The sequence below is a fragment of the Eleutherodactylus coqui genome, chromosome 9, assembly GCF_035609145.1.
Source record: "Eleutherodactylus coqui strain aEleCoq1 chromosome 9, aEleCoq1.hap1, whole genome shotgun sequence".
NCBI lineage: Eukaryota > Metazoa > Chordata > Amphibia > Anura > Eleutherodactylidae > Eleutherodactylus > Eleutherodactylus coqui.
Genome location: NC_089845.1, coordinates 107,302,746 through 107,314,395, shown reverse-complemented (window position 1 = coordinate 107,314,395; position 11,650 = coordinate 107,302,746). Strand labels below are relative to the sequence as shown.

The window sequence follows — 11,650 nt, the reverse complement described above, 5'->3', positions numbered from 1 at the left end:
CACTGCGGATGGTCCGCACGGCGGGGCATCGGACGTACGCTGTACAGGTTTTTTTTTAACTCCTGCTTTTCCCATATCATCGCCTAGGCAATCCGCGACCTTTCTGCAATGTGATTGTGGAAGGCTGGCGGATCAGACGGCTTCCATTGACTTCAATGGAAGCTGCCCACGCGGAAAAAAAATGGAGCATGCTGCGATTTTTCCTCCGCTTCTAATTATTCTATGGGCACCATCTGCAGTGGATCCGAGAATTCCGCAGCAAATATCCGCCTTATGTGATCAATTAAAAAAAAAAGTGTTGAACTAGAAAACTTTATTAAGAAAAAAGAGCTTATGGTGTAAAATCTTTACGGTTTTCATCTTAATAAAAAAAGGATCGTAACAAATCAAAACATACATCGCGCATACGGTTATAAAAACGTAATCATATCCTTAAAATGCCTATTTTTACATGTTTTTCTCGTGTCCGTTTCTTGCACAGCGTGCCCAGTATGAGTGATGGCAACCTCAGCATGTGCTATAGAAAGGGGGTATAATAAGTTAGTAAAACCCCCTCCTCTCTGCCATATAACATACAAGGTTCTCCATCACTCCTCCCTGCCGTACGGAACAGTCACCAACGGGACGGACACGAGCGCGCTGTAGTAGAGCGAGGTCCCTTTAAGAGGAGGGGAGGGGGGGGGGGAGATACCTGAATGAACAGCACTAGTGAATTCTTGCATAAATTATGCCTGGTGGCCGCGTGACGTCACAGAGCTGTGTGGCAGGGGAGGGCGGGCAGCGAGCGAGGGGCGGGGCTTGTAGGAGTCTGTGTGTGAGAGTTGTCGGGGGCGCGCTCGGTCCTCGGGGAGGACACGTGCACGCGGCTGGAGCTGGTGCCCGGAGTGAGAGGATCCCGAGCAGTGAGTGTCCGGCGGGGCCGCGGGTTCGCCTCCTCCGTGCGGACGCGCTCGCACACTATCGGATTAAAAAAAAAACTTGAGACGAAATTAAAAGACAAAAGGAAAAAAGAAGGGAAGAGAGAAGAAGGAGCCGGGAGCTCAGGACGGGAATACGGATAAAAGGTGGAGTGTGGGAAAGAAAGCGTAAACTCCAGGCACACACACACAGAGCTTCCCCCTCCTCCCTCTCAGCCTGGACAGGAGGAAAGGGGGGGAGAGAGAGATAACAGAGTGTCCCTGTCCTCCCGATGAGACAATAGGGCTCCTGCTGCCGCACTCTGTCCGGGTAAGTGACGACTGATGGGCTGATGAGTGGGCTAGTAGTGTGCCCGGTGAGTTGGCTAGTAGGCTAGTACTACGGGGAGCATGGCTATAACAATGCCACCCTCCTGAGTGCAGCACCGGGCCGGTTCATCCCTCCTGGATGCCCGCAGAAACTTTCCTCCGCGATGGCAGGCGGTGCGGTTGATAGCTGCGATCGCTCCGTGTGCACTGCGCCCTTGCAGAGCACGAGTGGTGGGATCTATGCGAGGGGGAGGGCAGGGAAAGAGATGGATAGATGGAGGATCTGTTGGCCGGAGGGGGGGAGGGATCGTGACCGCATGATGTCCCTGTCCTATCGCGACATCTGCGAGGTAGCTTGGACCGCTGTGTGTATGTATAGCAAGCAGCAGCAGCAGGCTGGTGGTGATCAACTTGTGCAAAGTGTGTTATGGTAGCTCAGAAGTGTTATCATGGGTACACCTGATACTTTGATGGGGAGTAGCATTCACTTTGGGGAAGGGGGAGGGGAAGAACCACGAGGAGCCAAAAAAAAGTGCCCAGGCATTAAGTGAGAAGTCAGAGCAGGATGCACTTTATTGTAGTGGTCTGTAGCAGAGCAGACTGACCCTGAGCTGTAGGGCTGATCTCCCATTCTGGTAACCTTGGTGGTCACCCAGGAGAGGAGGATGTCCATGTTTGTGTTTCTGGAGATGGCTGCTGTGTGCACACGCCCCCCCATCACCTCCTCAGCTGGGATAAGATCTGAGAGGCTGTAATAAAGCGATAATGGGGGACTGATAAGGGGAGGTGGGTGTGGGTCATTGTCCTCTGCTGGGATGTGATGGGAGAAGACATGGCCTCCTGTTTATTCCCCTGCTGCTGCTGGTGGTGGAGCAGCAAAGGGGGGAGGGAAGGATGAGGCTCATGGAGAAGGCGCTGCAGGCTACCAGCAGCCATCATTGCTATGTATTCATCTCCTCCTGATGGCCTTTCACTGGAGGGTACCCTTGGGTAGGAGGAGTGAGGATGGGAGAGACACCCACCACATAACATGGCAGCTTTCCCCCCTACAATACTGGCTTACATACCCAATTGACTTGGGCACTTCTCAGCCCTCACTCTTGCTTTTTTTTCTTCTTCTTCTGTTGCAAGTATTTTCTTTCACGGAACAAACAATAGACAAAGGACACAAAGTAGCAGTTGAGGAGGAGTTTCCTTTTGAATGGGAGAGATCACCGACCCACACCATGCTCTGTCTCCTGTCCCTCCCCAAACTGAGGAGCGCTGCAGTTCATCTCCATCTGGGGCAGGTGCTGGGCTGGAAAACTTTTTTTTTTTTCCCCCCTTCCCAATTTTGTTTCTCAGCAAGTTTACCTCCAGGAACATGGAGAGTCTCTTACCTTACAAGACCTGTGTCATGTGTGTCAGGGTTGTGCATTGTGCCCAAATGTCCATCTCAACATAACCCTTGGTGCTACATGGTGACATGTCACATGTTGGACTGTAGCAGTGAATTGTGCAAGCAAAGCTGCGTTCACAACCCCTAATTTTTTTTAATAAAAATTGAATTTGCATGTAATTTTGATTACTTTAGGAGAGTTGCTCAACTTTACCAAATCACATGCAAATCCCACCTAGTGCTAGAAATAACACAGATCATCACATACAAATTGCATCTTGAAGATGGCTTACAAGACAAGTCGCCGCTCATCTGCGGAAGCAATGATTACTTCATTTCAGGAAAGTGTCAGTCCCTCATTCGGGGCATCGTGTACTTTGTTTGCTTTCCAGACTAACCTAAAATGGCAGCTTTTTGGGCCCTCATTAACTCTTAACCCCACGAGGGCACAGTGGCCTATTGCAGGCTTTATATACAGTACTGTGTAAAAGTTTTAGGCAGGTGTGGAAAAATGCTGCAAAGTAAAAATGCACTCAGAAATAGTAGTAGTAATAGTTTATTTTTGTCAAGAGAAATAAAAAATCAATATTTGGTGACTGTCTTCAAAACAGCATCAATTCTTCTAGTTACACTTGTACACAGTTTTTGAAGGAACTCAGCAGGAAGATTGTTACAAACATCTTGGAGAACTAACCACAGATCTTTTGTGGATGTAGGCTTGCTCAAATCTTTCTGTCTCCTCATGTGATACCAGACAGACTGGATGAGGTTGAGATCAGGACTCTGTGGGGCCATATCAGCACTTCCAGGACTCCTTGTTCTTCTTTACACTGAAAATAGTTCATAATGACATTGGCTGTATCTTTGGAATCGTCATCCTGCAGCAGAATAAAGTTGGAGTCAAACTCCTATTTTTTATTTTTTATATCCTTACTTGAGCATTTTTCTCACAACTGCCTAAAACCTTTATACAATACTGTAGATGGGAAGTCTGCTGCTAAAGATAGGTTTTGATTAAATATCTTTATTTTAGCCAAGGCATATTAAAAACAATGATTCCCCCCCCCCCCCCCCCCCCCGAAAAAAAAAATCATGCAAGAACTACATCAACATGCCATGGGCTAAAAGTTTTTCTGGGAAGCAGTGCTGGTGTAACAGGTTTTCATTTAACATAGGCTGTTGGTGACAAACCGATACATTTGTGTCTGCATAGAATATATATTTATTTTAATGACTGATACATATAATCCACTTTGTTGTAAGACTTGTGTAGGTATAGTAAAGGCCATGGGATGTATTGGGGAGCATGCAGTGGTACTGACGCGGCTGTCATTCAGAGCACTTGCTATTTATGGAGTGACTTGGTGTATTTTGGATCTTTTTATTAAAGTACTGTAAAGTGTATTGTAATGACCCTGGTATTGTAATGACCCTGGTATAAATGGCTGTAGTGTATAAATGGCTGTAGTGGTGATCATACGACTTTCTAGTACAGATTACAGGGTAAGGCCCCCTGTCCAGTGTCTGTTTATTTTTTTTCACAACCGATTTCTATTTATTTACTCTTGTGATATTAATGTATCTTCTACATGTCTGTAAGAGTCTTTGATCTTTCTACTGGTGATGCTGAGCATCCTTGGCAGTTCATTTTATGTTGAAGGACAGTATTTAGTTCTGTAGAAGTCAAACAATTCACCTTTTCATACGCTACTTCTAATGATTTCAGTGGCTCCAAAATGACAGATCACGTTTTCTGTTTGCCGTCAGCCATCGCAAGCAATTGTCCATGGAAAATTTCAAAATGATGGTCTGCCAAAATGCTAAATATCAGCCATTTCGTCTGAAGTTTGTGTGTGTGGCTATCTTAAAAGTGGTTGTCAGGAATTTTTTTTTTTTTTTAATTTTATGGGTTTTTTTTTGTAAACCTAGGGGAAGTGATAAGATAAAAGATGGTTCAATCTCCCGCCACTTCTTCCCGCTATCAGGCTTTGTTTACGTGGCTGCAGCGGTAATCTGCCCGTATACGCGCATGGCTGCTGTGGCAATGTAAGCAAAGGCGAATTAAATTGGCGAGTATAGGTATAACTTTTTTTTTCTTTTAATTATTTTTATTCTATTAGTTCCACTACTTCCATAGTGCAACACACTCAACTGAGTTTTTTTTCATGCAGATACCGACTGCATGAAAAAACTCGATGCATGTACTATTCTGATTTGTTTTATGGATGGCATTCGCCGTTGAAGTCCGTGGGGGGAGAAAAAGGAAAAACAGACGGCACATGGATATGCGGTCTGTGTGCTGTCCTTTTTTTTTGTTTTTAAAGATGCATAAAAAAAAAAAAATGTCTTGTGCATATATATATTTTTTTCTGTGGTCATGAAAAACAAATGGCATAAGGAGAAAAAAAAACACATGACATATGGACTGAATATGGAGGCCACACGGAGCTGCGGATGGACTCTTTCCGACTCTTTAAAACCCAACTATGCATCAAGCATAAGTGTTATGCAACTTGTTTGCTCTTCTAGGGCATGACAACACCGGGCCGTGTTTATCAGCAGAGGTTGATGGGGATGATGCCATCATAATGTGTGTGGGGTTAATGTTCCCATCCGTTAAGGGTAACTCTTATTTTTCAGTGTAAGGCTTTTTTTTTGTATAATTATGCACTCATTGTCAAAAAAATCCATCCCCCTAAAAGGAGTTGTCAGGATCGAATGAAACTTTTTCTGTGTGATTGTTAGCGTTGATATAAGTGATTACAAAATCAGAGCAAAAGGAGAATTTATTACGGAAGACTGAACACTTGCGTGAAGGCTCTACTACCTTGTTGTACCGCCTCTAGCTTGGATACAAGATGTGATACAGGCGGGCATGGAGGACTAGTACCCTGTTGGGCCGCTTCTAGCTTGGCTACAAGATGTGATACGGGCGGGCATGGAGGCTCTAGTACTCTGTTGTACCGCCTCTAGCTTGGATACAAGATGTGATACGGGCGGGCATGGAGGCTCTAGTACTCTGTTGTACCGCCTCTAGCTTGGATACAAGATGTGATACAGGCGGGCATGGAGGCATACAGTTGTGTATGCTATCCTGCGTCATATCGCTCCACATCTCGTGTGGCGCAGAGATTTAAGGCAGCAGTATGCAGTCCTAAGCTCTCGCTCACGACCTGAAGGTTGCGGGTTCAATCGCATGGTTCGGGTAGCCGGCTCAAGGTCAACTCAACTTCCCATCCTTCGGTCGGTAAAATGAGTACCCAATTGCTGGGGGGAAAAAATAAACTAAAAGTCCCACCTGCTATAACTGAGCCTCTGTATCATGCAAACTCGTAGGCTGTTGCAGTTGGTTCCCCAGATGGTCCCCTACATGTTATATTGGTGACAAATCTGGCAACCAGGCAGGTGACAGACGTGTGACAATGTTATGGGGAGATCCCTGTGACCCCCCTTGTGTGTGTGGCCAAGTGTTAGCCTGCTAGAAAATACCTCTTGGTAGCTGCCATGCGAGGAACACATGTGGCTGCAGGATGCCCTAAACATATCGCTGAGCTGTCACTGTCCCTCATACCACTACTAGGGGTGACCGACTTGTGTGCGATGGCCCCCCCACACCAGATGGGGTCAGTGTGCCGCTCCACAGCAAAGACAGGATTGAGGCGCTCACCCTGAGGTCTCCAGACATGAACATGGCCATCATCAGTGCCCAAACTAAACCCGGATTAGTCACTCAAAACAGCCTGGTTCCGGTTCCACTTTGTAGCAGTGCAGTTTCATCGTTCACAACACTAATGAAAATGGAGGTTATTGTGGGTGGGTAACGGGTGCTGTGAGATCAAATGTCCTTCAGCAAAGCACCTGGAAATGGCTCTGACAGACACAGGAGCCTGTAATGACTGTGCCACCTGCCTATGAAGTGCAGACAACGAAACAGTTGGAGATGCCCTTGTTTGATGGATGATCAGACGATTTTCTCTACTGGTGGTCTGTTGAGCCCAATCGCCACTCCTCCCAATACCCCCTAACAGTCTGGCCAGAACAGCCCCTATGAAGGGCAATTTGCTGATATAACCATCCAGCTTCTCTCTTTCCAATAATGTGCACTTATAAGACTCTGTAACTGGGCGAAATCTCTTTAATTGTATCGTAGAAGCTTTCTAATGGTCAATAAACGGAAGAAGAGGTCACTACACAGGAGGAGCCTAAGAGTCTGTGGTGGAACCACTTTTAGGGCCTCGGGGGACAAGACCATTCATTTAATCACCCCACAACACTAATCATTGGCATATCTGCCCGAGATGGAACTGCATGCCGAGTTTTGCAGCAAAATTACAACTTCTTCTAGTTTTAATTGTTAATTTTTTGTTTGTCAAGAGTGTACATAGATTATTGTTTTGGGTAATATATTGTATATTTTATATATATATTTATTTATTTATTCATTGCCTTTTTTTTTCCTCCAAGATTTTTATCATCTAATCTTGATATGTTCGGTAGCAGAAGACAGATTAACATCTGTTGAGCGTTGATGTCCAGGTTTAACCACCCGTCTTCCTGTGCAAATGATCTGAACTCGGTAGGATATGTGGTGTAGACTGCGCCCAGCAACAGAAGAAAATCTCCCTTCAATGCAGCCAATGGTTAATGTCCCTTTTTCTTGTGACAATTAAACGTAACCAGAGAAGGCAGCGCTGGAACCAGAGCCGTCTGTGGAGGGCTGGTGAAACTGTAGAGACGGTCAGCCTGCGGAGCCCATGTATAATTTACTATGGGGAACTTTGCTGTGACACTCGCTCTGATGGTTTCAATAACTGTTCCAGTGAGCTAATTGTTCCGGGTCTTTCATGTTCTGTCCCAGCCAGCGAGACTCTACCAGGCAGCGTTGGCTCTGCTGCCCTCCTGCTCTTGTCACACCTACTACTAGGACATCATGCACAACTGGTTATTGCACTTTGCCGCTCCTATAAACTTTAATTTTCATTATTTTTGCTCAGAAATTGTCTTTCCCAAGCCGGTTGAACATGCTGAGGCAGGAATGGCAGATCTGTTTCTTGGGCTTGAATAAAGACTTTAATAACAATTTATACTGCCATTTACATAGAGACACATTGTTTCCAAACCCTTTTGTAAAGACGTTGGAAAGTATAATTATTGTCTAAGCCACTTGCTTTTGAAATATTCTCTCTTGAGATAATACTTGCAGGTGTAAAAACTTTGCCAGCACTTCGTTTCAGACTGCACTTGGGTTGATTTCACTTGAGTCTGTGTTTTAAAGAAATTCTAGAAATCAAGCTATTGAAAAGTACTGTGATTAGATTGCTACTATTGAGATCAGCAGATGTAGCAGGGCCATTGGGGTTGAATATCTAAGCTATGACACAACAAAAATGGTGAACTTCAATCACTAGTCGCCTCACTGTTGGTGTTGAGTTTATATCACTTACGTCCTCCGCAATGGACATGTGACTCTAAAATGACAGAAGAGCTCCCCGGTGTTGTGCATCTTGTCTCTGGTGAGCAGGTAGGGTTAAACCGCTGTCGTACGTCCTGTATAAGTAGGCTATGTATGACAACAGGGCTCTTAAGGATGTTCTCCATAAGTATGGAAAAGCTGATTAGATCAGAGCTGCAGCATAGAATTCTATTTAAGCTCTTCCTAGGTAAGACTTAACATCTGAGATGCTAACAGGACATACTTTATAAACAATATCTTCATAAATGACCTCCTTGTGAAAGGTTGTACAGTAAAATGGCTACTGTGGCGTATGTTGGGGCGGCTGTAATTCTACATTCTGTGTTTTGATTACCTGTTCGTTAACTGTATTGAAGTACACTATCCAACCCAAAATAATTGGACATCTGAGCAAAAATCCAAAGTAGTATTTACATATGTTATTACTTAGTGGGGCTCCCTTTGGCCTTAATGACATTAAATACTCTGTGGCATAGTTTTCTAAAATGTCTGATGCGCTTCAGCTGGTATTTCCCTCCATTCAAGTATTGGAAGTATTGCAGATTGTTTCGAAAGTATTGCCACATAGCCGGCATCATACTGTCTAGAACGTCTAGGTACACCGCCATGGTTCTTGCCACTACAAACAATTGATCAAGACCATGCCACAGTAAACCTCCCCACACCATAACGGACCCTCCGTCGTACCTAACTGTTGCACCACACACTAGGGCAAAAGCCGTTCTCCAGCATCCTCCACACCCAGGTACATCTATCTGAATTAAAGATGGAGTAGCGCGATTTGTCACTCCACAGAATGTTCTTCATTGCTCATGTGTCCAATAACACTGCTCCTTGCACCGTTGTAGATAGGGTGATTTATCGTGGTTTCTGATGGACGGCTTGTGTGTAGTGGCATAACCCATATATCCAATAGCATGCAGTTCCCATCACAGATTATGCCTGACCTCTCCAAGGGTCTCCATATTATGTAGCATGGCTTTAGGACACGTGACTTGCCACATAAGACACAATGGGGATGTCCATGTAGTTTTGGTAGGATATTGCATGGCTTTCTAACAGTGGATCTATACCAATTGTTAAAGGACAATTCCAGACATGCCTTTAAAAGTGGGCAATCACAGTCCATATGCCCTAGTAGGGTATTGAAAGGGGTAAAATTACTGCATTCGCTAGAGCGGAGAGCTACTTCAACGAGCGGCTCTTACTTTTTATAGTAGATGGGATTACCATGTGCTCTGTGATTTCAATGAGTGTGATGTTACATGAAATAGGTTATCCAGGTACAAAGAAAAGTCTGCAAACCTGTTCATTGGGCTACACAAACCTAAAAGAAGCCATACTCCTCACCCGATTCCCCTGCTGCTCCCAGTGTGCCTGAGCCTGGTCCCCCACCACTCTCCACTTCCTGCTGCAGCAGCAATGATGTCACTGACACCAGTAACATGTGACCACTGTTGTCACTCACGGTCTCACCTCTGCCAGTGATTTTCTGTGGTGGTCAAGATATCTGTGTCAGGATGTCATCACTACTGCAGGAGAAAGTCTAGTGATGGGAGTATATATTTATTAATTTATTTATTTTAATGTTTTTGCAATCTTCCATATTTTTATTTTTGCCCCCGCATATACCCTTTAAATTCACATGCATCTGATTTGTTACAGAAACTTTTGAATGAGGATGTTTTGACAGCAATCACACGAATTTCTGCAAACCCCATTCAGATGAATGGGACATTGTAGAGTTTTCTGCAAGAAATCTTCCACCTCTGAATCGGCTCTGATACTGATTGCTGGAAGTTCTAGTAACTGGTCAGGAAGTTGTCCTGTTGCAACGAACTCTTCAACAGCTGGACAGCCACAGGATGCAGATTGATTTCTAATATGTGCCTGCTAAGTGAAGCTATATTTGCCCATTCACATATAAGACAGTGTGAAGTCGTTTACCTTTTTTTCATCGGAGGATTGTATTTTAACACTCCTAGTAATGTCTTCGCTAATACAGTAATGCTGCCCCATGTGGCTTCAATGAAAAATGTAATGCAGAAATTACTCCATTTAAAAAAAAAAAAGTTTTGCAAGCAGCTGTAGTAAAGACTCTTCAAACCCGAACTTGTGTGTGATTCCTTCCATACAGGTCACATTAGCAGGTTCAGAAGAGCTTGTGGTCTCCATTGATTTTCTTCCCCTTACAAAAGGCCCGTCTACTTTTATTGTTAGGATTTACCGGTTTCCAATAGTTTATTGTCATCCGTGGCACCATCTGTAAATGTCACTGGGACATAATAATGCTTCTTGCCTAGGGGAGGGGTTTTCATGCTCGTGCTCAGCATGCATCATCTAGGTTAAAGGAGGGGGTAGACCTGGATAATGGGTAATCAACTAAAACCCAGGAACTTTTGAAAACATAGTTGCAGAGAGCGGGAATCCCATGTGCTAATGATAGTTTAAAACTAAGTGAAAGTCTGTCCTCATTTCACTTCTTTTACGGGTTGTGTAATATTAGCACCAAAATTTCTTGGTTTGTACCGTGTAGGCGTTATGTGATTAACCGTTTCCAAGTTGGGCAAACTGTTAAATGTACATTGTGAAGTCGCAGGAGAGCAATAGTACAACAGATGCCACACTGTATACAGGGTGTCCCAAAAAAAATGTAGCCATACTTCAACATGAAAAATATCTGCATAAAGTCTATATAAATCTAGTAAAGCCATCGAAGGATAGCTGCAAGTCATGTTTGACTTCTGCAATCGCATTAGGTGCTCAAAGTGGTCACTAGAGATGAGTGAGCATTGTCCTTAGCGAGTACCTGCCCGCTTGGAAGAAAAGGTTCAGGTGCTGGCGGGGAGCCGGGAGCGGCAGGGGAGAGCAGGGGGGAACGCAGGGGAGATCTCTCTCAACCCCCCCCCCCCGTTCACTCCCGCAACTCACCGCTCACCCGCGCCAGCACCCGAACCTTTTCTTCCAAGCGGGCAGGTACTCGCTAAGGACTATGCTCACTCATCTCTAGTGACCACTTTGAGCACCTAATGCGATTGTAGAAGTCAAACATGACTTGCAGCTATCCTTCGATGGCTTTACTAGATTTAAATAGACTTTAATAGAGCAATTGTCCTTGGCGAGTATGCTCGCTCATCTCTAGTGGTCACCATTAGTATCCAGACACTTCTGATTTCAGTGAACTACAGCGTGAATGACATTGCTGCTCGAAAGTCAAGCATGCCTCCGCCATTTTCTTTGACTCTCTTGATGGCCACATGGTGGCTTTAGGAATCGTGTGACTACTGACCTCTTTAGAGACAACTTAATATTACAGATTTCTGCAATAATTTTAATTCAGATTTCAAAAAAAGGGTGTAGATAAGCACTATGGAAGGGTGTACACATAATTTCTTTTTGGGACACTCTGTATGTGCTGTTAATCTGTTGGGTAAGGAGTGAGGTGGTAGAACCTCTTAACTCTATTATGGTGCTTAAAAAAAGTGTTGTGTGCCACATCAATCTTGTGCAACGTGTTGGATAGATGGATGTTTACCAGTCAGCCTTAACCTTAAAATCACCTACCTAATATTG

General features: G+C 44.5%; 1 protein-coding gene across 2 annotated transcripts in view; it reads left to right on the top strand.

The window, feature by feature from the left end:
- The first annotated feature begins 894 nt into the window (after positions 1–894).
- The window catches only part of CHD7 (chromodomain helicase DNA binding protein 7), a 148,295-nt gene continuing 137,539 nt past the window's right edge, over positions 895–11,650 (top strand). For both annotated transcript variants that reach the window (XM_066578291.1, XM_066578290.1), the window contains exon 1: positions 895–1,227. The gene's annotated coding sequence lies outside the window, so the exon portion shown is untranslated. The remainder of the gene's footprint in view (positions 1,228–11,650) is intronic.